This window comes from Pseudophryne corroboree, unplaced genomic scaffold (genome assembly GCF_028390025.1).
Source record: "Pseudophryne corroboree isolate aPseCor3 unplaced genomic scaffold, aPseCor3.hap2 scaffold_271, whole genome shotgun sequence".
NCBI classification, from domain to species: domain Eukaryota; kingdom Metazoa; phylum Chordata; class Amphibia; order Anura; family Myobatrachidae; genus Pseudophryne; species Pseudophryne corroboree.
Window position 1 is genome coordinate 208,716 of NW_026969372.1, and position 9,465 is coordinate 218,180.

At 41.7% G+C, this 9,465-nt stretch overlaps 4 non-coding genes across 4 annotated transcripts; all 4 read right to left on the reverse strand.

Moving 5' to 3' along the window:
* Positions 1-3,384: 3,384 nt before the first annotated feature.
* On the reverse strand, positions 3,385-3,548 carry LOC135013448 (U1 spliceosomal RNA). The gene has a single exon (XR_010212119.1). It is a non-coding gene; the product is annotated as a U1 spliceosomal RNA (small nuclear RNA).
* Positions 3,549-3,699: 151 nt separating this feature from the next.
* Positions 3,700-3,863, reverse strand: LOC135013357 (U1 spliceosomal RNA). Its single transcript, XR_010212036.1, has one exon. It is a non-coding gene; the product is annotated as a U1 spliceosomal RNA (small nuclear RNA).
* Positions 3,864-4,537: 674 nt separating this feature from the next.
* Positions 4,538-4,700, reverse strand: LOC135013543 (U1 spliceosomal RNA). The gene has a single exon (XR_010212213.1). It is a non-coding gene; the product is annotated as a U1 spliceosomal RNA (small nuclear RNA).
* A 152-nt stretch (positions 4,701-4,852) lies between these two features.
* On the reverse strand, positions 4,853-5,016 carry LOC135013333 (U1 spliceosomal RNA). The gene has a single exon (XR_010212012.1). It is a non-coding gene; the product is annotated as a U1 spliceosomal RNA (small nuclear RNA).
* Positions 5,017-9,465: the final 4,449 nt, after the last annotated feature.

A 9,465-nucleotide genomic window follows, 5' to 3' on the forward strand; every position in this document is an offset into this window, starting at 1 on the left:
GTAAGTGCAAGAGATCCTGAAGCACTCACTCATCATGGGAAAGTACCAATGCGTTTCTTCATTGGTTGATGGAAGAAACATCTTACAAAAACTCTCCAGATTATTGACTTTTTAAAGTTTTCTAGGAAACGTTCTAGATGAATGCTTATTAGCCTTTGTCAGTATGTACTTTTGCAAAGTGTCTCTGTGGTGTAATCGGTTAGTGTGTTTGGTTATTAACCAAAGGGTTGGTGGTTCAATCCCACCCAGGGATGTTATTTTCCTTGTCATCAGATTTTGGTGATCTTTAAGTAGACAAGTCAAAATTTCAAACCCCCTCTTATGGTGTAGGGTACCTGGCCTACTCTGATGTAATCAGAGTTAGATTTGATTAAGTGATTTTATCAAAAAACAGCTAGGAAGCACAATTTAGCAGTGGTTTGCAGAGAAAATGAAATATGCTGGCAGAAAAATCCAATTGAGTGATTAAACAGCTCTTCATTTTCTGGCTTTATTTTTATGCTAACTAATTTGTTCTCTGAAAAGTGTCCACAAAGCCAAGTATCGGATTAACATCTTTGTAGGGATGGTTTTTCACCTATTACTAAATTAAACTTGCTTCATTGGAAAGGCAGCAAGATGCATCCTCATTTCAATATCTACTGAAATAATACAGGTTGACACCAGGAAACATTAACGCCACTGCATCCTTGCTGCTTTCTCATGTGGAAGTCTGTTTAATGTGAAAACAAGGTGATATCTAATTAGCACACAGGTAAGGAATTAAGAAAATCTTTATTTAAGGGTAAGATGTTTCTCACAAAATCGTTGCCCCAATGCATCATTGAAATTCAAGCTGGAAAGATGATTTTAATATATCACTTGTACATTTTGTATTGCTCTTCTGGTGACAATGTAGTTTGTTTTTGTCAATTACCATTTTAATAATCGGGTAAAGAAAATTAAGTGGATTTTTGAAAGAAAACAATACTGTCTATATACTATTAAAACAAATTAAAAAGGTAAAAGTTATTGTACTTTAAGTAAAATAAAAAGAGCAAAAATATCAATCCCAGTTTTGGATTACTTTAATTAACAAAAAAAATGCATATAGCAGAGGATAATTTCAATCTGCCTACCTCTGGGTTATGGACCCAGCATGCTTCCATTACAGTACTCTGCTGCACATGTAAGTGCAAGAGATCCTGAAGCACTCACTCATCATGGGAAAGTACCAATGTGTTTCTTCATTGGTTGATGGAAGAAACATCTTACAAAAACTCTCCAGATTATTGACTATTTAAAGTTTTTCTAGGAAACGTTCTAGATGAATGCTTATTAGCCTTTGTCAGTATGTACTTTCACAAAGTGTCGCTGTAGCGCAATCAGTTAGTGTGTACGGCTATTAACCAAAAAGTTGGTGGTTCAATCCCACCCAGGGACGTAATTGACCTTGTGATCAGATTTTGGTGATATTTAAGTAGACAAGTCAAAATTTCAAACCCTCTCTTATGGTGTAGGGTACCTGGCCTACTCTGATGTAATCAGTTAGATTTGATTAAGTGATTTTATGAAAAAAAACAGCTAGGAAGCACAATTTAGCAGTGGGTTGCAGAGAAAAAGAAATATGCTGGCAGAAAAATCCAATTGAGTGATTAAACAGCTCTTCATTTTCTGGCTTTATTTTTATGCTAACAAATTTGTTCTCTGAAAAGAGTCCACAAAGCCAAGTATCTGATTAACACCTTTGTAGGGATGGTTTTTCACCTATTACTAAATTAAACATGCTTCATTGGAAAGGCAGCAATATGCATCCTCATTTCAATATCTACTGAAATAATACAGGTTGACACCAGGAAACATTAACGCCACTGCATCCTTGCTGCTTTCTCATGTGGAAGTCTGTTTAATGTGAAAACAAGGTGATATCTAATTAGCACACAGGTAAGGAATTAAGAAAATCTTTATTTAAGTGTGAAGAGGTTTCTCACAAAATCGTTGCCCCAATGCATCATTGAAATTCAAGCTGGAAAGATGATTTTAATATATCACTTGTACATTTTGTATTGCTCTTCTGGTGACAATGTAGTTTGTTTTTGTCAATTACCATTTGAATAATAGGGTAAAGAAAATTAAGTGGATTTTTGAAAGAAAACAATACTGTCAATATACTATTAAAACAAATTAAAATAATAAAAGTTATTGTACTTTAAGTAAAAATAAAAGAGCAAAAATATCAATCCCAGTTTTGGATTACTTTAATTAACAAAAAAAAAATGCATATAGCAGAGGATAGTTTCAATCTGCCTACCTCTGGGTTATGGGCCCAGCATGCTTCCATTGCAGTACTCTGCTGCACATGTAAGTGCAAGAGATCCTGAAGCACTCACTCATCATGGGAAAGTACCAATGTGTTTCTTCATTGGTTGATGGAAGAAACATCTTACAAAAACTCTCCAGATTATTGACTTTTTAAAGTTTTTCTAGGAAACATTCTAGATGAATGCTTATTAGCCTTTGTCAGTATATACTTTTGCAATGTGTCTCTGTGGCGCAATCAGTTAGCGTGTTCGGTTATTAACCAAAAGGTTGGTGGTTCAATCCTACCCAGGGACGTAATTTACCTTGTTATCAGATTTTGGTGATCTTTAAGTAGACAAGTCAAAATTTCAAACCCCCTCTTATGGTGTAGGGTACCTGGCCTTCTCTGATGTAATCAGAGTTAGATTTGATTAAGTGATTTTATAAAAGAACAGCTAGGAAGCACAACTTAGCAGTGGGTTGCAGAGAAAAAGAAATAAGCTTGCAGAAAAATCCAATTGAGTGATTAAACAGCTCTTCATTTTCTGGCTTTATTTTTATGCTAACAAATTTGTTCTCTGAAAAGTGTCCACAAAGCCAAGTATCTGATTAACACCTTTGTAGGGATGGTTTTTCACCTATTACTAAATTAAACTTGCTTCATTGGAAAGGCAGCAAGTGATGTCATCCAAGCAGTGGGTCAAAGTTGGCTTCATCCCTCGTCTGCTTATGAAAAGAGAAAAGGGATATGCAGGGCATGGCGGCCTTTTGCGACGCTTGGATGACCCCTAGTTCGCATTAAACACCCCCACCCTCCTTCGGTGTGGGGCTCATGTTGGCCATGCCCCAGCCCCTAAAGCATTCAAGCTGATTTCTTGCAGCAGCTGGGTACTGTAACAGCTCCAGAGCTGCTCTGTAAGGCAAGTAAAAGGGTGTGGGCCCTGCAGCACTACCTGTAGTTTGCATTGTGCATTGGAAGGCACAAAGTAAGCAGACGGGAGGTGAAGTCAGGATAGTGCACAAGGTTATAGAAGGGATGGGCTCAAGAAAAGAGAAGTGGAAACAGACAGCATACTAGGCTGGAGAGAGACCTGAGACAAAGAGATCTGAATTATACGAGAGCCGTCCAGGGGAAACACAAATTATGCAGTCAAGTTTCCCACATTTGGGGAAATCGCAAGGGGCAGCACACCCAGAGTGCAATGGGTGAGCCTTGCCCTGGGAGAAGCACCTTCATGATCATAGTATCTCACCTGGCAGGTTAGTAGGAGTTGGGCTAGAGCTGGGGAGGGTCGCTGCTCGGGCACTACCTTTCAAGTGAAGGAGATCCAACTGAGGCAGCACAAGGGAACTCTCAAAAGAAGAACAAGGCTAGAGGAAGATCTGAGACAAAGAAATCTGACTTTTACCAGAGCTGACCAGAGGAAAGCACAAACACAGTCCACCACTACCACAAATAATGCAGTCGAGTTTCCCACATTTGGGGAAATCACAGGGGTCAGCATACCCAGAATGCAATGAATGAACCTCACCCTGGGAGAACAATCTTCATGACAATAGTATCTCCTATGCAAAATAAGTATGATTTGGGATAGGGCTGGGGAGGGCCGTTGCTCAGGCACATCTCTGTCAAGTAAAGGAGATTCAACTGAGGCAGCACAAGGGAACTCTCATCTGGGGACAACAACTGCAGGGAGAACACATATTTTCAGATGAACATGGGGTGGCAGAAGGCTGCCTAATACTGAAGCACCCCCAAACAACAAACCAAATGCAACAACTAGTGCAAGCATTCCTGGGGGATGGCCTGCAGCAGATGGATTTGAATATGGTGATGTCATCCAAGCAGTGGGTCAAAGTTGGCTTCAACCCTCGTCTGCATATGAAAAGAGAAAAGGAGCGTGCAGGGCATGGAGGCCTTTTGTGGTGCTTGGATGACCCCTAGTTCGCATTAAGCACCCCCACCCTCCTTCGGTGTGGGGCTCATGTTGGCCATTCCCCAGCCCCTGAAGCATTCAAGCTGATTTCTTGCAGCAGCTGGGCACTGTAACAGCTCCAGAGCTGCTCTGTAAAGCAAGTAAAAGGGTGTGGGCCCTGCAGCACTACCCGTAGTTTGCATTGTGCATTGGGAGGCACAAAGTAAGCAGACGGGAGGAGAAGTCAGGATAGTGCACAAGGGTATAGAAGGGAGGGGCTCAAGAAAAAAGAAGTGGAACCAGACAGCAAACTAGGCTGGAGAGAGACCTGAGACAAAGAGATCTGAATTACATGAGAGCCGACCAGGGAAAACTCAAATTATGCAGTCAAGTTTCCCACATTTGGGGAAATCGCAGGGGCAGCACACCCAGAGTGCAATGGGTGAGCCTTGCCCTGGGAGAAGCAACTTCATGATCATAGTATCTCACCTGGCAGGTAAGTAGGAGTTGGGCTAGAGCTGGGGAGGGTCGCTGCTCGGGCACCCCCCTGTCAAGTGAAGGAGATCCAACTGAGGCAGCACAAGGGAACTCTCGAAAGAAGACAAAGGCTAGAGGAAGATCTGAGACAAAGAAATCTGACTTTTACCAGAGCTGACCAGAGGAAAGCACAAACACAGTCCCCCACTACCACAAATAATGCAGTCGAGTTTCCCACATTTGGGGAAATCACAGGGGTCAGCATACCCAGAATGCAATGAATGAACCTAACCCTGGGAGAACAATCTTCATGACCATGGTATCTCCTATGCAAAATAAGTATGATTTGGGATAGGGCTGGGGAGGGCCGTTGCTCAGGCACATCTCTGTCAAGTAAGTTGCATTTGATTTGTTGTTTGGGGGTGCTTCAGTATTAGGCAGCCTTCTGCCCTACCATGTTCATCTGAAAATATGTGTTCTCCCTGCAGTTGTTGTCCCCAGATGAGAGTTCCCTTGTGCTGCCTCAGTTGAATCTCCTTTTGGAGAAGACCTCAATAAGATTGTAGCTGATCTGGCTACTGCTAAAACAGCTTGCCTACCTAGTATGACTCCTACCACGCAGAAGGCTAAAAGTACTTTTCTTGGCCCTTTCATCCTCCAGGTAAAGCGTACCCAAGGTCAGGCATACCCAAAGCAAGCTCATGTTTCCAGACCTGCCAAGCCCAGACTGAAGCAATCCTGGGCTGCCCATCAGCCTGCTTCCAAAACGGACAAGCCTGCCGCATGACGGTGCAGGCCTCTCTCTGGGGGATCCCAGGGTGGGGGGCCCGACTTCTAGGTTTGGCAAAGAAAGGTATAATTCTAAGCTAGAGAATTCTGTTTGGAGCTCACCTTGTACTTTGTGAAGAAATAATCAGCATTGTGGCTGAGCAGATACATGTAGTGTGTGGCTGCAAACTGCATGGATCTGCTGCGTTGTAATGCTGATTCTTTTTTTTTGCAAAGTACCAATAGCTTCATATAATGTTCACAATTTTTATGCAGGATCAAATAGCTCAATAGGTAGGGTGTTTGATTAGAATTCAACAGGTTATAGGTTTGAATCCTGGGTATGGTAGTTTGAGATGTGTTATTTAATAAAGTATGTTGTTCTGACTGCCGGCATCCTATCACCTGGGATATCATACTAAATAAATGGAGTTGATAAAAATTTTTTTTTTTTTTTAACTAGGGACAATTTCCAGATACTTCTCTTTATAACTGAGATTGCCCCCTGGAACTTCACATCAGTTGACAACTATGCATGAGTGGGCAGTGCTTGCCCTGGATCTGTCCACCCATTTATGTGCCGCCATAAAATAAAGCATGACTAACAGTTATCCTGGGCGTACACTACACAATTATCTGTCAGGCTATCTATCCAGTCTGGATGGATGGAATGAAAATCTGGTAATGTATAGGAGCAAATGTCAATTAACCATTTGCTCCCAAACACTAGAAAAGTGGTCAAAAATGGTCATTACACAAATTGGTTAAACCCAAAATTTAACCAATTTGTTTAGGGGACCATTTTTGTCCATTTTTTAGTGTTTGAGAGTAAATCGTTGATGGTCATTTGCTCACATAGATAACCGGATTTCTATTCCAACCAGCCAGTGTTGGAGAGATGGTCTGCCAGATTACATAATGCATACCAGAGCCATAACTAGACTTTTTGGTGCCCTGTGACAGAGAATTATATGCCCTCCCCCCCATTTTTGCAATATGGACAAAAGGCGCATGCCTTGTGGGGAAGGGGCATAACAAGATTGGTCTCAGAGAAAGCACATGAGATATGAAGATATATCTAGTATACTTGACACTCAATGGTTTGTGGTATTGCAGGGGTGCCCTCCTTAAATGCATATACAGTCACACATGGCATGTTTGTGTAAATGGCATATCAGCAGTCAGCACTAACTGGTGACATGCCATTTGTACAAGTAAGCCATGTGTGACTAATATATAAACATACTTTATTAAATAACACCTCAAACTATCATACCCAGGATTCAAACCTATAACCTGTTAAATTCTAATCAAACACCCTACCCATTGAGCTACTTGATCCTGCATCTATTCTAACCTCCAAAAACAGATTCAGTTGCATTTTCCAGCGTGTTTTGTTTGCGCCTTTGCAAATGTCTTACATCGACAAACTTATTTAGTACTATTTTGCAAATAGGGTTACATTGTCGCAACATTGTGTTCCCTAATTGCTTGATTTTTTAAATGCAAAAATTGATAAAGACACCTGATAATTGCTCTGTGGAGTCTTCTTTTGTGTCTACTTCTTATCTACATTTAATTCCCTACCTATAATCAAGGCATTTTTAAATGCTGGGTGCTGCCAGGACGTGAGGCCTACCTAGTCTTTAGATCTGAATTTGAATGTACTTGTGAACTAACTTAATTTCCTACTTCTAAACTCATTCCTAAATTCACTACTTACATTAATCCTGTAGTTGGGCATTTTGAGCCTTCAATTGTGGGCATTGTTTTGTGTCCAGACCAGCAGCTGGTGGTGTGCATTTGCTGGAAAGGCATCGAAGACCTCCGATATGCTGCATCTCCTGATGTGTGTCTGCCTCAAGTGGCTGTCAGCAAATGCATGCTAGACACCCCATTCCAAGCTGATTGTGACATCACGGAACATGCATCATAGAACAGGCATGCTAGAACATGGGTCTTCAACCTGCGACCCTCCAGCTGCTGTGGAACTACATATCCCAGCATGCCCTGCCTCAGTTTTAGCATACCTTAATAGCAAAACTGTGGCAGGGCATGCTGGGATGTGTAGTTTCACAGCAGCTGGAGGGCCACAGGATGAAGACCCATGTGCTAGAACCAAACCGCAGGTACATTGAATGCTAGCAAGCTGAATGTTTAAATCCTTTTTGTTCCGCAGCATTCCAATGCGGAAGATTCCATGGAACCAGAGATTATTCCATTGAGAAGGACATGCTGCCTGGATGACTGCACTGTGCAAATTAAATCACGGAGCCAGTTGGCTTGTGGGTGGCTCTGGTGACTGGGTGGTTGGGTGGGCGGTGTGTCGGAGGTGGAGCACATGCAAATGAATGTGTATCATCCAGCTAGTGAGAGAGAAAACTCATGCAGGAGTGTGCCTGCTTGTCAGTGAGTTATGCACCTTGCCAGACGTCAAATCTACATGGAGCAACTGGAGGGGACAAGAGCAGGTTTGGAAAATATACACAGAAGAGCATATATGCTGGCGCATTCTCCATGATTGTGTCAGCTTATGTTTTGGTGCACTGCACTTTCCTCCACTAAGTTTTAGCCATTTTGTTTAAACGCAAGTGTAGTTGCTTCTCGCTCTTTTGGCTGTGATATTGTATTGTGGTTGAAGAGTCTGCTGGAGGGATTGTTTTCTTCATTGGCGAGAGACTGAAGATATTCCAGGATGGAAGGCTTGGGAACACTATCCGTTTTTCAGTTGTGGAAGAGTTGAAAGACCGGATTGGACTACATTCTATAGTAAAGGGTATCTTTGTATTTATTAATCCTCCCTTTATATGTGTCTGTCTTTCAATAAAGCTTTGGGCTTGTGATTCCGTCACCCTCTTACACTCCACACCCATAGCCTTATTAACTATTGTATTGTTTAAATGAATAGTGCAGTTCATGATTTATAGTGTAGGCTGACCTGTACTGTAGTTCTTGAACTGTACTATACCGACAGCATTTGTATTGTGTTTTGGCTGTGCTGCAACACAGTACTTATGTGTGTAATGTTTATGTATGTTTTTTTGCTTCTTTATGTCAATAAAGACAGCTTTTTCAATCCAATATCTGAAAACAATCAATGTTTATCTTTGATGGCAATAGAAGTGGTATGATATTTGCTGCTTTTGAAAGGCAATATCTGATATGTCCCCTATCTGGGAACCATATATTAAATGGCTTTTCAGAAAAGGGAGATGGGAGAAGAGCTTTCAGTACTTGTAGGACCGATGCACATTTCCTATTCTAGCCTCCAAAAACAGATTCAGTTGCATTTTCCAGCGTGTTTTGGATGCGCCTTTGCAAATGTCTTACATCGACAAACTTATTTAGTACTATTTTGCAAATAGGGTTACATTGTTGCAACATTGTGTTCCCTAATTGCTTGATTTTTTAAATGCAACAATTGATAAAAACACCTGATAACTGCTCTGCGGAGTCTTATTTTGTGTCTACTTCTTATCTACATTTAATTCCGTACCTCTAATCAAGGCATTTTTAAATGCTGGCGGCTGCCAGGACGTGAGGCCTACCTAGACTTTAGATCTGAATTTGAATGTACTTGTGAACTAACTTAATTTCCTACTTCTAAATTCATTCCTAAATTCACTACTTACATGAATCCTGTAGTTGGGCATTTTGGGACTTCGATTGTGGGCATTGTTTTGTGTCCAGACCAGCAGCAGGTGGTGTGCATTTGCTGGAAAGGCATCAAAGACCTCCGATATGCTGCATCTCCTGATGTGTGTCTCCCTCAAGTGGCTGTCAGCAAATGCCTGCTAGACACCCCATTCCAAGCTGATTGTGACATCACGGAACATGCATCATAGAACAGGCATGCTAAAACATGGGTCTTCAACCTGCGACCCTCCAGCTGCTGTGGAACTACACATCCCAGCATGCCCTGCCTCAGTTTTAGCATACCTTATAGCAAAACTGTGGCAGGGCGTGCTGGGATGTGTAGTTTCACAGCAGCTGGAGGGCCACAGGATGAAGACCCATGTGCTAG